Raw genomic sequence first — 24334 nt, forward strand, 5'->3', positions numbered from 1 at the left:
ACTGAACAAGACACACAAGCTGAAACGTCAAGACTGGGCCAAGAAATATCTCAAGACTGATTTTTCTAAGGTTTTATGGACTGATGAAATGAGAGTGAGTCTTGATGGGCCAGATGGATGGGCCCGTGGCTGGATTGGTAAAGGGCAGAGAGCTCCAGTCCGACTCAGATGCCAGCAAGGTGGAGGTGGAGTACTGGTTTGGGCTGGTATCATCAAAGATGAGCTTGTGGGGCCTTTTCGGGTTGAGAATGGAGTCGAGCTCAACTCCCAGTCCTACTGCCAGTTTCTGGAAGACGCCTTCTCCAAGCAGTGGTACAGGAAGAAGTCTGCATCCTTCAAGAAAAACATGATTTTCATGCAGGACAATGCTCCATCACACGCGTCCAAGTACTCCACAGCGTGGCTGGCAAGAAAGGGTATAAAAGAAGAAAAACTAATGACATGGCCTCCTTGTTCACCTGATCTGAACCCCATTGAGAACCTGTGGTCCATCATCAAATGTGAGATTTACAAGGAGGGAAAACAGTACACCTCTCTGAACAGTGTCTGGGAGGCTGTGGTTGCTGCTGCACGTAATGTTGATGGTGAACAGATCAAAACACTGACAGAATCCATGGATGGCAGGCTTTTGAGTGTCCTTGCAAAGAAAGGTGGCTATATTGGTCGCTGATTTGTTTTTGTTTTGTTTTTGAATGTCAGAAATGTATATTTGTGAATGTGGAGATGTTATATTGGTTTCACTGGTAAAAATAAATAATTGAAATGGGTATATATTTGTTTTTGTTAAGTTGCCTAATAATTATGCACAGTGATAGTCACCTGCACACACAGATATCCCCCTAAAATAGCTAAAACTAAAAACTACTTCCAAAAACATTCCGCTTTGATATTAATGAGTTTTTTGGGTTCACTGAGAACATGGTTGTTGTTCAATAATAAAATTATTCCTCAAAAATACAACTTGCCTAATAATTCTGCACTCCCTGTATTGTAGAAATCCCCAAAGGCTCTTACCCTGCCGTGCAACAGAGTTCAACTACACCACTGGCCTACAGCCAGTGACGGTGTTTCTTCTGTTGTGGAGAGATCTACTGTGAACTGGAGGGCGACTCCAGAACCTGCAGCAGTTGGAGAACTGTTTCATATGTAGCTCACAGATGCTGCAGAACAAGGTCCGACAATGCAAACCACAATTATAGACAGCAGGGTTCAAGCTTTTCCACGTAATGAGAAACTTACTGGAGAAAGTTGATACGCCTTTATTTATGGTCACAGAGTATAAATGATTTGGCCATGCAACAGACTGGTGGGCTGTCCAGGGTGTACCCTGCCTCCTGCCCCGTGGTAGCTGGGATAGGCTCCAGGTGTATTTATGATGTATTTATACTTTTATAAATATTTTAAAAAATTCATGATCTGGTATATTTTTGGCTAATCCATTGAAGTGAATATCTGAAGGAGATCTTTACTTCTCTCAAGCAAGAATGACAGTTGACAATTGCCCCAAGGTAGTTCCACTTATTCACTCCCAGCCCTGTTCACTGTGGCCTAATATAACCTGAGGTGTTATAAAGATAGAGATGTTTTAGTGGGTCACATGTTTACACTTACAGTGTACTGGTCATATCACCATGGCCCCTTGCAATATGGATGGAATAAGGAATATCAGAGATATAAAGATATCCTGGTTCTCCTCTACTTGGACAGGCAAAACTAAACTACTACAGCATGACTAAACTTATGAGAATGGATAACTTTTACCTCTATTCACCTGGAAACGTCAGACTACTGTGAGTACTCGACTTCCAATTTTTCTTCTCTTCAGTCTGTATGACGTCATAGGGATCATACCATATTAAGGATATCATTAATATGGTGCTTTTAGCCACAAAGCACTTCTGTTTGTGAGGGGAGCCAGAAAAAGGTTGGCTTAAAGGCAGAAAATGAGCTGCCAGAGGTGGCCACACCGAGGCCAAATATTTTACATAGTATTTGAAACTATGAACCATAAAAAGCTTCTCTAATAAAGTCAACAAATAAAAATTATAGAGTTGGAAATGAGTTCAAGTTTTTGGTTAACAATAACTCCATGAAGTGTTCCAGTAAGCCACAAAAGTGAGACAAAGTAACACAATACACTGATCCTGGAATCAGCTTATCTAAAATGAAATCTAGTTGTTTATCATATAATTCACAACTTTGTTTTTCCTTCCACAGTGACTTGAAAACATCCTGAGTCGCCAAAATGAGGCAGAGGAGAACAGAGCATATTAGAAAACCTCCAGCAAAATGACACAGAGGTGAGAGTTGTTTTTTTACACAGAAGCTTCATTTGAGGGGTTTTAAAGAGAAAAGATTTGTGGCATGTAGGCTAGTAATGAGCTGGCATTTTAAACAAAGTGTCTGATTACTTTAAAACACTGGAAATAATGTATAGTGTACTCAAAATAGGTTTGGCTTAAATTCAAGAGTAAATCTGCATTTTTAAAAGCAGAATTTCATTTAATTAGATTACTTATTTGTCATTAATATTATTATTATTTACTCCACCTGCTAGTGTTCCTCCTGATTACTTCTGGTAAAAGTGAGACAGCTGAGAAATGTGTCTGTTATTTGTTTTGCTATATTGGTTTACAGTAACAGCCAGAAAGGGGTCTCTGTGGTCTTCTCTTGTGGCCCTAAGGTGCAATAAAGAGAGTGAGCTATCTGATTGTGCCAGATTTTAACAGCTTCTTCCTTTGGCCTGCTCATGCTCTACCTTTCCAGCAAGTTTCATTAAATTAGGCCTGGAGGAACAACAGTTGTCCAAAGAAGTTTCAGGGAAAGCAAAAAGGAAGTGGTTTAATCTTATAAAAACCTTCCTATTTATTGTCGTGGTTATATTATGACATCAAATAATTCAACAGTGAAATAAAAAGTGGTATCTTAAATATTTATAAGCCGACAGATAGCATGGTTTGGATACGTGTACCTGTTTTGCATTTTTGTTGGCCTTCATTTTGCTCTTATTTCTTTTTTATTCCTAAGTTTTATCTCTCTGTTTCTTCTAAATGTACCTCCCTGTTAGAGACCGTATACAATATCAGAGTTTAATTTGGAAAATGGAGTGAATTTATGATTCTGAATTGGAGGACGCTCTCTATTGCCGCAGTCACTTTGTGATTTAAGCCGACAAGACAGGTGGGATGCTCTGAAAGTCCCCCAAAGTGCCTCTTTTGTCTTGGTCATATTGTACACCATGGGAGGACTATCCATCATAAATTCACCTGGTGTTTTTAGTTCTCCTGTGAACAGGCTTTGAGCTGCATACTGTATGTAGCCCATATAAGCGCAAAATAGAATATGAGAAAGTGCAGCCATGTCTTTAGTTGGATACAGGTCAGCTTGTATCCTTTTAGTAAAGGAGCTTTTGATTAGGCAGAGAGAATCTTGCTGTTGTAAAGACTCCTGTCAATAAAAAAAAAGCAAAGAAAAAGGCACCATTAGATTCATTTTACAAGCAGCTCATTAACAATCCATAATCCACCATTATGCTTCATTTTTAAGCTACTTCTGGTGGTGGTGGGAAACAGAATCAAGTCTTTCAGAAAAAAAGGTCAAACTTTCATAAAATGTCTTTTGTCTTTAAAACTCTGCTCAGAATTCTGTTGCTTTTATTTGTACTGGTAACATTTAAGAAATGATACTGGTAGATGGGATTCTAAATATCACATTATAATTTACATCCAAATATTATGTCACATTTAACCTGATCTCACTTTTACATTTAAAATATGCCTTTTGTTAAAGTTGATCCCAAAATGTGTTTTGTTTTGTTTTTGCTGCACTACAAACATCGTAAAGTACGTCTAAAAAGAACAAAACAAAAACAAAATGTATATTTAGAAAATATAATATTTTTCCCATAAAAGTAAAGACTGAGTGAGAGCAAGCTGCCATGGTGGTGCTTTGCGCTCCCTGAGTGTGTCTTGTTAGTCTGGAATTATTACATTTGGATTTATCACATTATTAAATGTATCTGAGTAAAAACTCAATGGACCATCTACCAGAGTCCTCTAAAATAAATTCACCTTCTCTTTCACATTTATATATTTGGGCTCTTTCATTTATTGAGATGTGTGTTTTCTGTTGCCGCAAATGACCTTTCCAGCTAAGGAAAGGTGGAATAACATGTTTACTACAGGTAGACACTTTTATTTATTCTCACCAGCGACTTCATTAGTACAAGTACAAGGTTGGATCCGCTTTTGCCATCTGAACTGCTCTAATTCTTTTTGACACAAATTCAAGGTGCTGGAAACAAGAGATGTTTGCATGTACTGACATGATAGCATCCTGCAGTCGCTCCATATTTTTTGGCTGCACATCCATGATGGGAATCTCTGGTCCTCTCAAACTGAATTGAGATCTGAGGACAGTGGAGGCCATTTGAAAACAGTTGACTCATTTTTGTGTTGAAGAAACCAGTTTTAGATCATCTGAGTTTTGTGTCAAGGTGTGTTATCCTGCTCGAAGTAGCCATTAAAAGATGGGTACATTCTGGTCATAAAGGGTTGAATACGGTCAGCAACTGGTTACAATACTGGTGACCAACTGGTGACTGGTCAGCCTGCTTAAGTAGGCTGTAGAATTCAAACAATGCTCAGCTTATACTAATGTACCCAAAGTATGCCGAGAAAATATCCCCCAAACCATCACACTATGTTGAGACAAAGCACGCTAAATCCATAGTTTGATGTTGTTTACACGAAATTCTGAGCCTGGAATCCAAATGTCACAATGAAATTGAGACTCACCAGAACCAGGCAATTTTCTTCCCATCTTCTGTTGTCCAGTTTTTGTCAGCCTGTGTGAAATGCAACATTGTTTCAGTCTTCTGTTGTTAAACTCATTCTCTATCATTTTTTGAACCATTGTTATGCTGATGATATTCAGCTTTATATCACTATCACTAAATCTCAGTGTGTTTCTAAAGTTTTAACTGTACAGAATTCTTTGAATTGCATAAAATCGTGAATATCGGATCATTTTTATTCTCAGCTGAATGAGAATAACACAGAGATCCTTAGTTGCATTTCCCAAAAGGCTGATGCTGTTCACCTGAACATAGTGTTTCTCCCACTGAAAACGCTACGTCCAGACGAACAGATGAACCTGGATGATTGAGCATGAAAGCATCAACACTTAGTTGGATTTCTTCCCCATTCTGATGTTCAGTTTGTATTTCAGCAGTAAGTAGTTGCAACATGATTAGATAATTGTGTTAATGAGTGACCAAATGAATGTGCCTGGCGAGTGTATACAGTAATTATAATTGTATAATAATAACATTATATTAATCATTCTACACTTAGGCTCATCATGTGTAATTTGGCAAACTTCCAGTTTGAAAATACATTTTGAAAAGAAAAATCAAATCAACACAACAAGTGTACAGTAATACAAAAATATTGACAGGAAAAATATTAACATATAAAATATGTGTGTATTTAAAACTGAAAACATTGTCAGCCATTGTTAGAGAGAACTGTTTTAGAACCCAGGAGCAACACAAGAGAAAGCACAGGGTCCTCTGGGGAACCAGAGCAAGAGGAACCAAGGTGAGTTTTTGGGAGAGAACCCCAATAGTCACAATGATGGGGTTAAAATATACTGAATTTTAACTATGGTTTAGTTTTTTCTGCTCATTAAAGCAAAATCCATCTTGGTGGAAGTCACCATGGGTTCATGTGTTTCTTTTTTTTTCAGATTTACTGGTTAGTAGCCACACTGCTTTATCCTCAGGGTCTCTAAGATGTGGGAGAGCTGTTCAGTCTGTTCATTAAAGCTCCCAAGAGAGACGTCTTCCTGTCGTGGTATTGACACCACTTCAGGCCTATAAGAGTGTAGATAATTCAGAGAGGAGATGTTAGCTCATTAACAGAGCTTGTGGTTGAACCGTAGATGGGTGCAGCTGGGGAAAGAGAAAACCCCGTCCTCCTCTCAGTGATCGTTGATTGCTGGTTACCCGGAGTCATCAGTACTAGTGGTTAACCATTCATGAACTGTTATATAAAATGTCATTGTTCCACTAATGCTTTAATTGTGTGAATGAACACTAGGCTTTCTGCACATTGAATAATGCATTTATGAGTGTGCATTAATAATGAATAACATGCATAATTCATAGCTACAATAGTTCAAACTTTTTAACAGCACAGCAACATTTTAAGCAACGAAAAAACAGGCAGCCAGTGTTTTGTCATCTCATTATCTCCCACTGTTACAGACTTTGGGAAAGGTGTACCGACAAACCTGCTTTTAGAGGCACCGTGGGCGCTGACCTGGAGTCAGGGCTCTTGACATGATGCAAATGGCATGCAGGAATCAAAGAGCAAAAGTACCAGTCCACCCACTGTGTTGCATCTGATCCACCAAGGTAAGAGAGGAGAGGTTGGTCCACCACTTGAACTGACCTGTATGTTATGCAGAAATATGTGGAGAAGGTTTTGAATAAAACTCGGAGGGAAAAAAATATACTCGGTCTGTTAAAGAAATTCATGTCACGAAAATAATGAAATCGTTTGTGTTAGGTATGAGGCGTCTGCTGAGAATTGGGATTGACAGGATTTGAGAAATGTTAAAACTTTAAAAGAAAATGGATCAATTAAATTTTAGTCTGTGACCCCACTTCTAACTACTTTTGACTCTGCCTGCTCTGGCTGAAGAACTATTACATCATTAAAATGTTGCCAATAGGTTTTTGTTAGCTCCCTTATTTGTTGAGGGAGTTTCGCTTCAGTGAGAAAATATTTGTTCTGTTTTCTTTTTAATTGAGAAATCTCAGGCCTCCCAAGACACCTTTGGTTTAATGGTATTTAATAGGAATAGAACATTTGGCTTGTATTGTTTTCCTGAATGTGAAGAAATATAAACTTAGGCTTGTGTTGCAGCTCCATTACTGCCTGAGTTTTTTTCCTGGTCAGATGGAGTGTTTCGGGGGTGACTCACTGAAGTGAGCAGGATTAGTCTGCATACAGTAAAAGCTACATGATTTAAGCCTCCATCATTTAATAGAGGTTTATGTATTGTTCTAGTTATTTCTGACTGATGAACAATAATGACTACACTTACTTCTATTAGATACACTTATTAGATAAATAACTGCTTGTTAAGGCAAATATCTAATCAGCAAACCCTGACTCCAACAGTAACTCAAACAATAAATAAATGATACTTGTTACAATCAAGACATATAAAATAGGATCTCTGAAAGTGTGACAAAGGCTTTGAAGCAGAAGACTATAGAAAGTTAGCTTTTAAATAACATTGTTGCAAATTCTAAAATCAAAATTTAAAAAAGTGCACTCAAAGTCAAAAATGTGAAGTTAACCAGAGCCACAGGACAAACACACAAGGCAGGAAAATAGGCATCAAGACAAAGACTTGGGAGAAGGACTGGACTATTTATACACATCAGGTCATTATGAAGAAATATGATAATTTTCCCTAAATAAAGGCATTTATGCACGTTCATGATCAAATTTCAAGCATCTGTGACAGGTGCAATCTGAGATGGATTCTTGAAGTGTGCCAGATTGATGCAAGTTCTTATTTTGCATCTAGCAGACAGAAATCAGGCTGTATATCTCGCTCTGCATGTCTAAACTCCCTCCGGTGACCCCAACAACTGTCGACTGACTCTAAGGCTGTTCATGAATGTAGTGATTTGTTCAATTTCTGTTAGGCAGAGTGGTGCTTTCTGGTAGCCTTGAGTGGTCTTTCTTCCATCTATAGAAAAACTGCAGCCCACATATCTTTGCAGCAGGTTCCTGTATTACTAACCCCTGTTCTGTATGTGAATGCATGGTCTACTTCACTTCATGTACTTTTTGCCACAGCAGGTACAATTTCCAAAATATAACTGTAATGAGAGAGAGCCAAGTGCAACTACTAAAAAATCATAAAGTACATTTGTGCATTTGGCACGTATACATTATGCTTATTCTGATTAGCTCTACCTGATGTTTTCTATTTTTGGTCTATCAGTTTTAACACATCGGTTAAAGTAACAAAGGTAAAACAGGTATTCAGTAACACAATAAAAAGGCAATACATCATGCCACTAGAGAACGTTCCCATTCGGTAATAAAGCCCAGAAAAGCATCAATCCATACAGCAATATCCAAACTGTACCTACTGCTCTTTTTTCCCAGCTTCTGTCCATGCATGGAATGGAAGCATGGAGAAGTTTTAACTTGCCCGCTGGGCTCAAATATTATCTTCATGCTTCCATTTCCTGTGTAAATGTATGTAATAAGGTGATCCACTAGTGTCCGGAGGCGATCATAGCGCAACAATACCAAAGCACATCTGTCATGAAATCCATGGATGTGGTCCTGCCAGAGTTCCCCTGTGAATTTCTATAAGCCCCTGCAAGCTTCGTCCCATTTCAGCTGAGCAAACCATAGGAGATGAAGGGGGCAGAGGGCGCTGCTAGATGTGCTCCAACTGCCAATGGGAAATGTCAGTCCCTCTCACAGACAAGGAATAACAAATAGCCTCTTGAGTGTCTTGACAAGCGATGGCGGCTGCAGCAAACTTACCCCACCCCCATCCATAGGGAATTATGCGTGCCTCCTGCTACCTGAGAAATGTCTCATCTAGTGCTTGAAGACATCTTGACAAGAGTATATTACATATTTCATTGCATCTCTCAGGTAATTCAGTCAACATCAAGAGTCATAAACAGGAAAGGTGTTACATTATTTACTTTCAGTCTGACATCTCAACATCCCACTTATTATTTACATCACTCTACACTGTCAGGGGCAGGAATAATTGTCCTCCTTTAATTCCATATTTTACATTTTAGCCTGAAATCCCTACAAATATGCTGTACTTCTGGGTTTTCACTCAGAAGTGTCCAATTTATTTGCTTTTTTTATAGGTGCTAAATGTCACCCGAAGTCATTTCCTGCAACAGTAAACACTTTCTTAGCTTTTAGAAGTGTTTACAGCATTGCACAGCAGGTTTGTGCATGTTAAAGGAAATCTTCAGCGATGGCAGCTTGAGCTGGAGCATTTTGGTGACACAGAAATTACTGTGATTTTACACTTCAAACCACTCTGAAGGCACGATCCTTTTTCAGTATTTGTCACAGTGTCATTTTAAAACAGAGAGAAATCCATTAATTAGTACAGTGCAAGGCTTTAATTTGTACACTGAGATACCATAGTAGAATTTAACACTACTTTTTAAAGTAATCTAACACTGTCGAGGAAGTGCTGACATGTTAATAAAGCTGTATATCTAAAAATAATACATTTCCCGATTCACATCTAGACCTTTGCTCTTATATACTTCAGTTTATATTATGTATCATCTCATATTTGAAGAAATAAGGTAATGAAACTAAGCATTTTATTAGCTGTGCCTTAAATCATTTAATCTAAGTGATAAAATCTTTATTTATTAACATTTAAACTGAAGCTGTAAACTAATGGGAATTCTTTTTCAAGGTCAAAGAAGAAAAAGAACAGCTGATTAACTGAACGCTAACGATAGCTGCAGTTTGGTAAGCCTTTTACAGGTGCTGTGCATACTTGACATTTTACATGAATTAATGGAACCCATGCTGTTACAACAAATGGAGTTGGGTGATTGGATGAATGTATTGGTGAGGTTATTTTTCATTGTGTGTTGCTTGGTGAGCCTTTTCGCTCTCGCTGTTCTGGGCAGTAAAAACTGTTCTTCCCACATGCTAGGGCAACATGGTGGAACAATGATTAATACTTCAACCAGAAGATTCAGGTTTTATTCTACTGGTTAGAAGAGCATGCAGCGGTACTAACAAGGATTTTTACTTTTATTTTATATTTTTTAGTGGCTGAATCAACTTTAAGAGTCTCGGGTTTCCTCCAGTTCTTGTGAATGCGATGACGCAGACAGCATCTGAGCAATCACAAATAATGGTAAGTGTACTGACTTATAATATTAGAAAATATTAGGATAAATGCACAATACAGGCTAAAAGTAATACAACTGCTACAGAGAAATCAGCAGCACGAGTGTGCATGGGAAGAAAGCGTGTGCACTTTAAGTGCTTTTGGTCAGTAAAACTGGCCAAGATCTAGAACTGGCAATAAGCTGAGAGTGAAGAAGTGACTTGGATGAGCGAAGAAACATTTCTGCCACTGAAAATGCTACGTCCAAGTGAACAGAATCAACTTTCTGGAATGGCCAAGATTTAGAGTAATAATAAAGTCTAGTCTATTTGAAGCCACAAAATAAAAGACAAAATGCAGATTGTGTGAGCTGATTACTGATCAATATCACAACTCTATTATTAAGACACGGGAGATTCGGATGGATTATAATCAAGTATTTCATTAAGTCAGTCTTTTAAAGAGTGTTTTTTGTTCAATCTTTCAGCTGCAGCATCTGTGGTTTTAAACAATCTACTAGCAAGTTAAGATGAAATATAAAAACAGAATTCAAATGTAGGCTTGGTCTATATGGAAATTTGATACAATGTCAACAAGTCAGGTTATATATCGAATTTGGGGCCTATTTTTACATCATTTAATCATACTTTTAGAACAATAAAACTTGCAAAATCTCAGACTTAACCTATTTTATTAATAAGTTTTATTAATGATCAGTGTTGTGATAAAATCAGTCTATTACAAAAAGCACCAATGTGGTAGTATCCACTCTTTTGTCAGATCTTTATGTCTATAGGTTTAGCTGTTCTTGGCTTTTATTGCCAAACACCTGCTTATCTTCTACCACTGCTTCCCTAACCTCTGGAGATCCACATGGTTCAGTTCTGGGTCCATTATAACTTGCAACACCCCTTTGACTGCCACTCACTTGTTTAATGACATTTCTTATTATTTTTGTGTTTGTATTATTTGTTTAATTGATTTTTTCAGATGACATCCAGCAGTATATTTCTTTTAAGCCTATGCTGTCCACCTAGTTGATTATTTGTCATATTAGTGACAGGCTCTCCAAAGGTTGCCTTGTTTTATTCCAACCGGACAGGGGCCATGATTGTAGTTCCTCCTGAACTACAATCTAGAATTATTCAAACCTTTGGAACATTTCTAAGCAGCGAGCTATAGTCAGCTTAGTTAGATCATCTCTTTTGCTTCCAAGCTATAAAATATGCTGTTGCCGGGCCCCTACACATGTTACTAAGCAAGCTCACATTACTCCTTTTCTTTTAGTAGATTTTGGAATGGGTTTTAAAATTATTGTACTTAAATATAGAGCACTAAATGGAAAAGTTTCAGACTATTTATCTCCTCTTTTTTGGTTGTTCCTCATACAAGAGTGAGAACTGGGAATGCAGAGCCTTTCAGTCAGTGGCACCAACAGTTTCCTACTCCAGCACTCGCTTAGCTGACTCATTTAAAAGTCAGTTAAATTGATTGTTAGATTGTTGCTGATGTTAACTGTTTTCAGGTTTATTATATTCTGTAATGTTCTGTATTTTAACTTGGTTTTGTATTGCTACTAACTGGATTTGAATTTTCTATTAATTGTATTGTAATTATTCCTACATTTTTATCTTTTGATTATGTAGCACTTTGTGACTACACGTCTGTGAAAAAACACTATCAAAAATAACTTTACTTACTGCTTTCTTACTTAATCGGTGGTATTACTATGAGCCTCAGCTGTTGGTTACATTCCTGTAGAAGACTTAATATGTGTGTGCAGAAATGCATTTACATTACATGCAGTGCTTTAACAGTTCCCACATGATATACTCTTGACACCAAGCTGAATCTGGAACACTGTACACTTCTCACCTTCGTAGCAGAAGAGGAGAGACTACAGACCAATTTTCAGTGAGTAGAAGGAGGATATGCTGTCAGATGTCAGTGAACATAATTTCTGTAGCTTTTGCTATAGAAGATTTTAATTATGTGTAATAGTAATTGTTGTTTAGTTGTTATATATTTAAACAGCTCTATTTTGGATGAATAGAAATACTTGTCTATGTCTTTGTGTTAGCCTTTTCATGGGCTGTCAACTTGTCCAAAGTGGACTGCACTACTTGCCCAATGTCAGCTGTGTTCCAGTCCCACTGAACCCTGGTTGAATAAGCGATTAAGAAAATGGATGGATGAAGGTTTTATTCTGACACGTCATATTTTTCTTTTTTTTTCCTGCCTAAATTTTTCCAATCACCTCCAGGCCAAACTGTGTGCTAATTATATTATAAATGACTTCTCTAAATTGCAATTGACAGTAGATTAATTAAAATTAAACCACTAGATGTCAATATTGTTTAGTTTTTTAATGTGCATAATTCCCTGGGATTGGAACTTTGCTCAGTTTCAATGAATATTGTTTATTAATTTGAATTGTTTGCAGCATTATGTGACAGTTGCACTAGAATACCCAGGGCCATTTCATTCAAATAAAGCCAGCTGCCACAATGCAGAAGGTCAAGTTACAGAGTGACCAGAATGAAAAGATTCTCTGCCTGAGCTGCCCGAGGATAGCTACAGCAACATGTCAGTATTTTGATGTGTGTGATGAGTGCGCACATGTCTTTTTTTTGAGTCAGTTGGTGGAGCTCAGTAACCTTGCCTTTTCTTGGTGTGGCCCTCTCTTTGGCTGGTGACAGCGGTTATCACTGAACACTAAATATGGCTGTGATCCTCAGAGCCTTCAAGTAACGCTGAAAACAATTTTACATATCCTCTTTGCTGTTGTTACTTGAAATAACTGTATTAAATTCAAGCTGGCTTGAAAGCAATTTGTAGTAGGTTAACTGCCGACAAGGCCTAATCAGCCGCTGTTAACGTCATCATTAATCCAAGCAGAGAACACAATTATATAGTTAGTCACATATAGTGGCCTCGTGGTTCCACTCCAGCTTAAGTCAGAATTTCTTGAATGTAAAGAAATGAAAACTCTAGCAACACTGGTAGTATATAAAACAATACGAGGCCTTGGTTGTAGTCATCATAAAACGTAGCAAACAGCATTATGAATGTGAATGTATGAAGTAGAAAAAAACTAAACAAGTCTAGCCATACATATAAAGAGTATCAGCCAACGGAGACCGTTAATAATAGGTGGGAGATATGTCTTCACACCAGTGGAGGAAATAGCACACACTTATCACCACGCATGCTACCCATGTTTTGGACCACTATTGACCCATTCATCAATTCATCCATTTTCTTCTGCTTATCAACTAATACTACTTAATTCAAAAAAGCTAATCTAACAACAACAACTAAACAGTTAGTTGAGCGCAATCTAATGGGTAAATTTAAAGACTGTGCACGTGTTTAAATTTGAGGGCTATTTTAAACTGTCAGTCAGAGTCTTGAATAACCCAGTTGTAGTTCAAATTTCTTTTTTTGACAACCTATCATTAGCACTGCTAGTCCCAGCACCCTTCTTCCTATGCAGGTTCATGTCCACATGCCTGTTATGTAACAGTTTACTCTGACCAAGGCTAAATGCAATCGTTCATTACCGCTGTAATCTGTCTTACTTTTCACTTTGTCTTTGTGTTCAACTTTCCATCACACAGAGAGACAGAATGCTGCAGGGATGCGGGCGCGTGCCAGCACTGCAGCCCTGCCTAATGGAGGATGGCTGCAACACATTTTAGTGAGTTAATGTTTAAACATTTAATCAACTAGTCATGCACATCCTTAATAAATGTATACAATAAATATATATAAAATAAACTATAAAGTATACATTAGAAGAGGAGAAGGAAAATGAGTTAGCTATAATACAAAAATAGAAATAATTAGTCCAAACCACTGTAATATCACATATTAAATATAGTAAGGAACCTCCATCAAAACTACATCAAGAAGTCCTTGTTCATGCCCCAAGGATTTTTTAAAAGTAAATAATCTAAAAAACAGACTTTATCATCTTTGATTCCTGGAAAAAGACAGAAATGTTTGATGTTTCTTTTTAAAATGTCTTTCCGCAGCCATGACTGTGCATAGAATTTTGTTCATTTAAAAGGAAAGGGTCAGGAATGAATGAATAATGCATGAAGACATGTACATTTGGACAGATGATGGGACTACATTAAAGGTCTCAGGGTCACCAAAATGAATACATTCATTGTGTCAAATTCATGTTGGTCTTATCCCAATTAGTGCAGATACCTGGGTGAACTGCACACAGAGAGACGAATGAAGGCAAAACACTTGTTTTCTTGTTAAAGGAAAAGAGAATTTTCAGTTCCAGTGCTTTGTCAGGCTAATGGGAAAATAACAATAGAGTGGAAATTAAGCAGAAAATGCTGATATGACTTTTACTTTGTTATTTTTCTTAGATAATGGATTTGTTCTATTGCACCTGCAGGCTATTTTTACTTTGACATATTTAAAGGACAGACTAGTTCACAATTTCTTAAACTCCTCTCAAGAACACTCACTCGTTAGTTTAGTGTAAAAGTTTAGGTGTAGTGTATAAAGTGCACTATACTGAATTTATTGAAATTTGCCCTCAAGCCAAAGTTACACAAGAGAATTTTGTGTATACAAGTTGTTTCTGAAGAGAAACATAATACTGAAACCACATGCACACAAGGTTACATTAAAATGAAAGAGTCTGAGCTCACCAAGCTTATTATACAAGCTTTAAAAATTAAGACTAATTAGCTCTGCACTGCATTGCAAAACCAGTACAGTTTCTTTAATTTGCCTTCTGCATACCCCTAACGTTAAACTGTAGTGTCAGTTTTAACGTGATGTATGTAGCCATGAAATTCATATTTAAGAGCTTCTTTTGATTTATTTATTTTTATAATGAATGCTTGAAAAAAGAGTACTTAAAGCTTAAAGGAGTAATTAATGTTGCAATTTTCCATTTGGGCTTGTGGTGGCAGCGTTATCTCATTTTGACAGTTCCCAAAACAGCTTTTGTATTGTGGAAACGCTAACTGCCAGGCAAAATCACAATATTGATGTCAGCTACATACACTTTGAACTCTATGTAGTTCAAACACTGCAATCTAGACTGCGTTGTACTGACATGGAAGCTTGCTCTACAAAGGTTGGCTAGCTAGCTGCCTGGCTGACTAGCTAATAAGTTGGCTGCAATCATGAGTTAAGTCTTACTGCTTTCATAGGAATTTAAAGGGTAAGTAGCAACTTAAAAAGCAGATGTTTTGGCAGTTTGCTGGTCTAGAGCATGCACACGTGTTAACACAGTACCACAATCTTCCCATTAGTCGAAATCCCCTCCAAGGTCAGACCATGAAATCCAGACTGCATGGTCTGTTACAAAACACTTTAGTTTTTTGGTAATAATATCATATAAATATATTAAAAGAAAGAAAATGATGCAATGTATCATACAAGGAAAAGCTGAACAAAACAAATTAATTTCAAGATAAAACACACTTGAACATTTTTTTTATTGCTAAACCTTGTATGAGGGTCATTGGTGTAAAATACTGTGTCCCATGAGTAAAGCAAGAACAAAAATAAAAAATAAAAAATAAAAAATATTGGAGCAAAAGCATGCAGGTGGAAAGAAGAGGGTGGGTTGAAGGTCTGTGTGATCTCGTAGTCTGATTTGTTTGTTGATCCCTTCAACTTGCCAGAGGAGAACAGGGACAGAAAGACAGAGGAAGGAGGAGTGCAAATAAATGTACAGAGACTCAGTGAACTGCATCAGTATGTATTTGTGTGTGTATATGAACTATAATATGTGTATGTGTAAGCTGATAAATGCCACACAGAGCTGCCATCTCGCTTGCTCTTACAGACAGGATGGGCCGATTGTGTCATCCAGGAAAACAAACAGCTTGTACAAATATTTCTTGAAGGCAAAACTGTCAGGTGTCAGAAATTCTTTCAGTGAAAACCTCATTCGGCTGAGATCCAGTTTTTAAGTCTTCCAATTTGAATGTTCAAGAAAGAGTGTCCCGATGCATTAAAAATAATAAGCCCTGTTTTCATAATCTTAATCAATAGCCTAATTCTTAATCAGCAGCTGCTGATATATAGGTTTGATGGAAACAAAATTTTGTAATAATTCGATATTGCACCCATTACTCATTTTGGTTGTGTTTAAGTTCTGCTTCCTGACACAAGGTTCCACAAGGTTCTATGACCAATATTCCTCTTTATACCTGCTTCCCTGATGCAGTATTGCTAAAAAAAAAAAAACGCCCCAGAATATATTTCCATTGCTATGCAGATGATGCTCAGTAATATTTATCTATGAAGCTATAAGATACAAATCAATTAGATAAACTACAGAAATGTCTTAAAGCCATTCCTAAATGACCTATAATGTTCTACCTCTAAATTCTGACAAAAGTGAGGTAATTGGATCAGAAACTAACTAGATAGATACTCTGAATGGCTTTACTTTTGGTATTAGTGTGTAGAAACCCGAAGCTACTTTTCAAACAAACACCCTGTTTTAGAGTGATGCTGAAAAATTAGTTCATCAGTTTGCTACTTCTATGTTAGGGTATTGTAATTCTTTATTAACAGACTGTCCTAAGATTTCACATCACAGAGTACTAACAGGGACTGGAAAGAGACATCATATTCTATATTACTGTCTCTTCACTGGCTCCCTGATAAATTCAAAACTGATTTTTAAGCCCTTCTTCTCAAGGAAGCCTTACCTTTAAGACCTCGTAGTACCATATTATCCTAATATAGAGCTCAGCTATCAGACTTCAGGCCTACTGGTGGTTCCTAAGATTTCAAGCCCCTCTCCTTTTGCACCACCTCCCAGTTTGGGTTTAGGACACAGACACTCTCTGCTTTGAAAATTTGAAAACAAACCTTAATTTTTGATAAGACTGAATCTAGTGAACCTGAACAATCTGTTAGTTCTCGTAGTGCAGTGAACATTGCTTTTTTCATTCACCTATTTTCATTATAATTGTGTTTATATGCCGCTATTGAATGCCATTAACTTTTATCTGCTCTCTTGTGTATTTTGTGCTCAGTTGGGTGTTTTTTTAACTCTCTAGGTTCTCCTTTTTTCTATCTTTTCCCAACATCCCCCAACAAGTCACAGCCGTCGGCTGCCGTTTCCTGAGCCTCGTTCTGCCAGAAGTCTCTTCCTGTTGTTGTGTTTCTCTCTTTAAGGCTGAAGGGGTTTTAATTTCCAATATAAAGTGCCTTGAGAGCACTTGTGGTGAACTCATACACTATAAATGAAACAGGGAAATTTGATAGACAGGTGATAGGTGAATTATTTTGTTGCTGTTTTATTTTGTTCTTTATGTTTGTCTTTTGATGTTCTTGTGTGCTAAGGTCAGAGGTGGGAGGTAATGAAGTAAAAATACTTTGTAACTGTACTTAAGTAGAATTGTCAGGTATCTGTATGTAAAAAGTTTTTTTTTCCTGACAACTTTTTACTTTTACCCACTACAGTTTTAAACAAATATCTGTACTTTATACTCCTCTTTATATTCCTTTTTTCTTTGTACAAAGTTAAAGATTCGTCTCTATAGGATTGTTGTGTTGTTTTGTATTTTTTTTTAGTATGTATGAAGTTTCCCATTTTCTTCCTTCATCTTCATCTTCACCTTTGTCTTTTTGTTTTTGTCCTCCAGTGTTTGTTTGTTGTTGTCTTATTGTCTCCGTGTTTAGTGTAACGGTGACCCCGTGTTTTGTATTTTATTATAGTCTTTGAGTTCATTGTTTACCATTTCTAGTCTTTTGGTTTCTATTCCTGCGCTCCGTGCTCCATGTTCCTTTTGTCTCCTCTGTCAGCCCTTTCCCCTGTCAAGCCTGCGTCTCTGTTGTTTCCTGTTTTACTTTGACAGTCTGTGTCTTATGTCAATGTATTCTGTTTTGCTTCCTCTCTGTCTCGTCATGTCTAATTAGGTTCTGCTATGTCTCCCTCCTGTTGTGCATTTCCCTCGTTGCCTTGTGTATGTATATGTAGCACGTTTCCCTCTGTCCTGCGTCGGATCATTTGTGTTACTTCTGTTCATCATCCCCTGTGTGTCTCCCCCTGCATTTCCAGGTTTCAGGTTTTTTGCAGTTCTGTTTCCAGTTTCATGTCTAGCCATTTCCAGTTTAGGGTTTTCTTTGTATTCCTTGGTTCCCCATTTGCCTTGTGTTTTGTAGTGTTTTTGCAATCAACAATAAAGGCTCACCTTTTGTTAAACAGTCACCTCTGCCGTGTGTATCTGCATTTAGGTCCGCGCTCCCTCCTCTCCACACGGCAGACCGTGACAGTTTAGTATTTTTCTTGTAGGTTTCTTTTCTCTGAAACAGACCTGTTCAGGGAGCACCTTGCCCCTTACCCTCTGGTAAGTGGAACAGGTCCCTCCTCCGCAACCCTGAGGATGGATGGATGGATTGTCACGGCATGCCTTAGTTCTGTCTCATGTCTCTCTGCCTCTAATTGTCCTGATTGTCTTAACATGTGTGTGGTTACTTTCTCCTGTGTCTTATTCTCTAAGCAGTTTCCTGTGTATAAATGGTTCAGTCTTTCCCTCAGTCCTTGTCGCAGTTAGAGATGGGCAAAGTGAGGTTTTGTGAAACAGTAATTATGATCATCAACATGATTTGGAGAAACCCCCAAACAACAAAGCAAGAAAAAACTGAGATTGTTAAAGATGGCAAGCTGTGAATGTAATGTGTTTCAAATGCTAATTTCCCTCTGTTGGATTAACATTTCATTGGTAATTCAGTGAAATGCACTGCAATATAATATAATGTAACTATCACAGTCTGTTTCTCATTAACTCAATTAATATGGTCTCTCACTAGCCGATCAATTAATATATTACTAACTTAACTAATCTATCACACACTAAATCTCCCTGTCACTATCGTCCTGTGACATAAAAACCCCTTTAATTTTCAAATGTGTTTGGTTAATTTTAAGTTTGGGTGGGCTGACATCATATTAAACTTTACGGATTAAGAATGGGGTGTCAGTGTCAAAAGCTCACCTTTTTAATTGTATGACAACCTCTTCAATACTGCATCTGGGTCGTCACCCCTACATTTCACCCAACATCCATACCTGGTGAAAGATATTACATCTCCTTTGAATGATCTGTCCTTGTACTTCCTGTTAACTGTAGTGTATCGTAATAAAAATCAGCAGCTGTCTAATGCTGGGTGCTGTTCTGGCTGCTTAAATATGTTAAACATAAAATTTGTACTTCAAAATATTATTGTTCGCCTTATGTGACTGAAAATTCCTTGTGCTTGCTTTCTCTTCAATATGCTTTTTTTTCTTCCTCTGCCCAGCAGCTCATTAGCTGGAAATTCTGTGGGTAGGTCTACTAGTGTCACCAGCCACAAATGGATACAAGTGCCATGTTATAGAGCATCTGACTGTAGATATCAATTTCTAGTAAGGTAAGTCAATAAAACCTGTAGCTCTATAGTTTGATAGCTAATTATTAGCATTTTAGACTATTTTCACATTCCTGTTTATGCATGGAACAAATTGCCTCGAGTTTCATCACCTCTGCTGTGAAAAATGAGGCAATTTAATGAAAAAGATCAGAAAAAAATTGCTTTGTACATGATCCCACACATAAGCATGTGTTAAGGTGCTATTTTAAATTGCTCATTGAAAAACAAATCCATAAGAACAGAATCCGAGCTCGTCGTAAACTCAGAGAGTGTATGATAATGGATTCTCTATTTTAGCCCTGATATTTTGTAGCCAGAGTGATAGACCAACAAACACAATGATAATGTGATGATGTGTGCTATAACTGATGGCTGGCTGGAGGCAGGAGGATATATGAGCAAGGGATTAATTTTATCATTATGAAGAACTGAACACACGGCTTAGTTGTGGGAACCTTTATATATGGTAGCATAAGCAATAAACTTTTGCCTTTATACCTTGTAGCACACGTTTTGCTATCCACCTTAATGTTGCAACTCTTTCCAGACATCCTCTCAGTGCCTGTCGTGCTGTAGCCTAGTGTGTGTGTGTGTGTTTGTGTGTGTGTGTGTGTGTCCAACCCTGTACTCATTATATAAAAGAAGAACTTAGTCAACAGATGCATGCAAGATGCCACTCTCCTCTTCGCTTACCTCTCCATCCTACAGGTGTGCCAGAAAACCACACCCCACTGCCACATTTTAAGCTTTTTATGGTGGCTGTTTTTGTGACAAACAGCGCCTTTAAATAGCCTGAGACAATTTCTGCTCAAGAAAAGACATGAAACAGAAGAGTGGGCAGCCTAAATGAATGCTGGGAGCTTAATGAATGGACCAGCTATTTATTCTTGATGATAGAAACTTCTTGGTTTAAACTTTTCAGACTTTCAAAAGGGAATTACTGATTTTTCCTGGTTTGGCTTGATTCTGTTCAAAAAGAAAACTGTAAAAATGACTTTGACGGGGATGAGGATGGACTTGAGATGTTGAAAATATGGAGAGCTACAGGATAACAAACCGTAAAATGCTATTTAGGTGCATGGCTGCTCTTTAAAGTGAGAGTTCAACAACTTCACACTGCAACACATTCACACCTCAACTCTTGTCACTTGTCTTGATGAGCTGTCTGAATTGAAATGGCATCTGGCCTCAGGCTGCACTAACAATAATCCATAAAGTCATAGCAGAGAAGAAGAAGCAGATGGTGAAAACAGTCAATTTGCAATAAAGAAAGAAACAATGGTGATGTTTGCCATATTTTGGGTAGCTCTTATCCTCTGTTCATTTAGCTTCACTGTTTTTGTGTTTCCAACTGTTTTGTTTTTGTGTTCTGCTGTCCATATACATACCCCACTTCATATAAAACTTTTGCAACTGGCCAACTCAAAGAGTTTTATACAGAATAACTGTGGCTGTTTCGCTCTGCCTTTTTAGATGTGTAGTGAACCTATAATCTTCAGAGCTGCTGTTTGTGACAGTGTCTTTGATAGGGATAGAGCCAGGGGTTAAAGTAGGATTTGGCTGGTGGAGGATCCCTAAGTTTCTTTGTAGCAGTGCAGCAGGGGAAAATAACTCACTCAGAAATAAGTCACGTAATAATTTCTGCTGTGAGCTCCAGTAGATTTGTTTTCCTGTGGACAGGCCATGGTCAGCTGAGCTGTGCTGGTGCTCTTTGCAGATTTAGTCACAACATTCGGCAATTTATAAACCGACGACTGTAGAAAACATTCACATGTGCTTGACATTATATCCGCTTTCCAGCCGCTAACCAGTAAAAAACTAATACAAAGGTGAAATTTCCCAGGTTAACAGAAGCAAGTCCTGTTTCTCTGAAGCTATATTTAAACACGCACGGTCACTTATATTGGCAGTTATTTAAAGAGCTATCTAAATTAACTTTCATATCAGTTTTCAATGGGAAATAATAACTGAACGTACAGAATGTCTGGTGAAATTTAATAAACACACACACACACACACACACACACACACACCTGTTTACCCCTGGAAGTTATAGCAAAATATGCTATCACAAATTTCACATTTCTCTAAGTTCCATGTTTCTCGCTTATGTTTATTCTGCATTGCACCAGTGCAACAGTACAACAAAGTTAATCACTGTAAACTGCACCAAAATACTGAAAACCTGAGAAAGATCTTATTTAATAGTAGTTTATAGTAGTAATAGTAGTTTATATTATCAGATTTATTTACTGATTACCTGATGGAGTTGGATTCATTTTCTAGATTATTCCAGGCCCCTTTATGCCCCTGCTCATAATGTTTCTTATTAAAATTGGGGGTTGTTTAAAACCTATATAAACTGATTTGTCCCAGCATTTTTTATACAATCATACAAATATAAAGACAACAATTGTAGAACACTTCCTCACACAATGATTCAGACATTTAATTCTCTGATGTCTGAAATTTAAAGCAACAGGGAGGCGATACAGGAAGGGAAAGCCAGTCTTTTCCTGAGCCTCTTTAGTCCATGAGCTTATCAATGTGAAGACTGTTCCCGAGTCTACAGACATCTACAACATCAAAAAGGGTGCTGTAGTTGTAGAAAAAAACCCCATCTGAGTAAGGTGGATAGATGGGCTGTTTTTTTGTTTTATTTCACCGTGCATGCATGGCACTTTGAATTGGTTTGAAAGTTGCATTTTTCTCCAAGCAAAGGTTTACCTGTGCATCCAGGATAAAAGACCCGAGTTCTATCACTGACTGTAACAGAAACTCATACTGCTGTTTTCTATAATTTAATTACATGAGCAAGACTTGGCATAAGTGAAACAGTCATGTATTCATACAGGTATTTTGTCTAGGTTCAGGAAATCAAATATTCAGACTTTTCATGAATCCCCAAATGTTTCCCTAACCGAGGCCCAGAACATATGCTCAAATATAATACAATTAGAGTAGAACGAGCTTTCAAAATAAGTCCCATTGAATCGTTGCTGAAATTAAACTCCAGCTTGGGTGACTGTCTTTTATATCACATTAATAGTGGTGCAGCGCAGTGAAACGATGGCATAACTGCTGATTAGAATGGTGCTTTTCCACATGAGTACGACAGGAAGCACACGCCGGCAGTTTTCTAATCGCTCTGTGCACTGTCGCGTGGGATTACGGGGATGAACTGTTTGCTCCGGATGAAAATTGAGGTAAATCAATTTTCCATTTTCTTTTAGGACTTCACTTCTATCTGGTGTCAAGCTAATGACAGCACAAGCCACTGGGACAGGAGTCATTCATCAAAGGTGTTTAAAAGCAAACGCAGAGCGGGATCCTCTCTTCGCTCATTAGTTCAAACAAAATTACTTCTGAGGAGAGCTGCTGGCAGCTATCATGCTCGGCTTTTACAGGGTGGCGAAGGCTGGGGGTGCTGAGTGGGAATGAATGAATTGCATAAATAAAGACAGTAACCTCCCACTTTGATGTTGTAATGTGCCTCAGAAGTGATGGATGTTAGGAGTACTCAGGATTGGGACAGATACCAGAGAACAAAATGCTAAAAAATAAATAAATAAGAGCGAAAAGTGGCACTGTAGCCTCGAGATGGGTTTGGCATGCATCAGTTCTTTCTTTTGTCTCTTTCTGGACCTCAAAAAAAAAAAAATGTTCACCTTGGTGACAAACTACAAAAGAAAAACCAGAGTGACAGGAGAAACATGACAAATGCAGACATGAAGGGTTGAAAAGTCTGATCAGTTTGAAAAGTATATAAATTATACAGTATGACTCTGAATGTCACCAGATTGGAATTGAGTCTGACAGTCTTTCAAAAGGAGCACAGTTGGAGTTCTGCAAGGTCCATGTGCTTCTTGCTAAGTAAACTTAGCTTTGCCTTTCCTTCAATCTACCACATAGCTGTGTGCCAAAATCTGCTTAATTTTAAAGATTGGGGTGCTCGGGTGAGATATTTAATACAGCAGTCTTTCATTGCCCTTCCTTGATACAGGCTCAACTCTTTGTCTCCAAGTTTCTTAGGCAGGTTTGTCTCCCTGGGAGTGTGTGGGAGAATGGCTCAGGCAGGTACACCAAAACCAAAACAGGAAGGATGTCAAATAGGTAAGCAGATCATGAAAGAACTGCAATCAGCATGTAGGGAAGGGATACTCCATAATGATATTTTGGCACTGAGTTTATGGAATACCCAAGTATGGTTCAAAACACCCACATCATGTGAGCACATGCAGCTAATTTTGGTTTCATCCCACTTTCAATAGGTGGCCTACCTGCTGCTTCTTAAACAACCTGCAGTATTGTTTGAACAATTCACCAAATTATGCATTGATGATCATTTCTGATTTTCTGGTATAATACGTAGCCTTATTTAGAACTGTACAATGGTTATCAGTATTATTGTTTCACAGAATAGCATCTACAGCATGTGGCCAATAGGTGTCACTGTGGAGATTGGTGTCAATGTAATCCCAGCAAAACTGCTTCCAACATTTCAGTGTATCACAAAACATTGCTTTGCCCATCGCTGTCAGCTGCACAACATTATCACATGAAAGAGGTTAACAGTCTGGCAACGGGTATTGGTGAGCGCTGGGTTCAAGTACTCCCAGTGATTGCAAAATGGAGAACAGGTGCACCTACTTGAGCCTCCCTGGGCCACACCCGCTCCTGAAAAACAGTAGTTAGTTTTTCACACCCTTTCACCCAAACAGAGGAGAGGCAGACAGAATTCAGGCCAGCACCTGGACTACAGGTGAGACCATGACACAAACATTTTTCGCATGTACAGACTGCATGTGTTGGATAGGTGCAGTGATATTACCGAGAGGTTCGTGAAATCTTGTTTTGAAGTCTCGGTGTTAGCACTTATGAAGCAAAGTATATATAGAAACTTAAATGGCAGTAATTTTTTATGGGTATTGAGCTGGATTTTTGAAGCAGGGTAACTGGTGCTTTAACTGAAAACATGATTAAGTCCATATGGTAA

The 24334-nt window shown here is 37.9% G+C and overlaps 1 protein-coding gene and 1 long non-coding RNA gene across 3 annotated transcripts in view; both read left to right on the forward strand.

Annotated features, from left to right (window-relative positions):
* The first annotated feature begins 17569 nt into the window (after positions 1-17569).
* Positions 17570-22894, forward strand: LOC106098262 (uncharacterized). Of its 2 annotated transcripts, none has more exons than XR_002057356.2 (3): positions 17570-18275; positions 19231-19338; positions 22572-22894. It is a non-coding gene; the product is annotated as an uncharacterized LOC106098262 (long non-coding RNA). The 2 variants fall into 2 exon arrangements; XR_002057357.2 differs by lacking the exon at positions 22572-22894 and adding an exon at positions 20047-20076.
* Positions 22895-24037: 1143 nt separating this feature from the next.
* alk (ALK receptor tyrosine kinase) overlaps positions 24038-24334 on the forward strand; it is a 482106-nt gene continuing 481809 nt past the window's right edge. The window contains exon 1 of the mRNA XM_025900878.1: positions 24038-24100. The gene's annotated coding sequence lies outside the window, so the exon portion shown is untranslated. The remainder of the gene's footprint in view (positions 24101-24334) is intronic.

This window comes from Oreochromis niloticus, linkage group LG19, assembly GCF_001858045.2.
Source record: "Oreochromis niloticus isolate F11D_XX linkage group LG19, O_niloticus_UMD_NMBU, whole genome shotgun sequence".
Taxonomy (NCBI): domain Eukaryota; kingdom Metazoa; phylum Chordata; class Actinopteri; order Cichliformes; family Cichlidae; genus Oreochromis; species Oreochromis niloticus.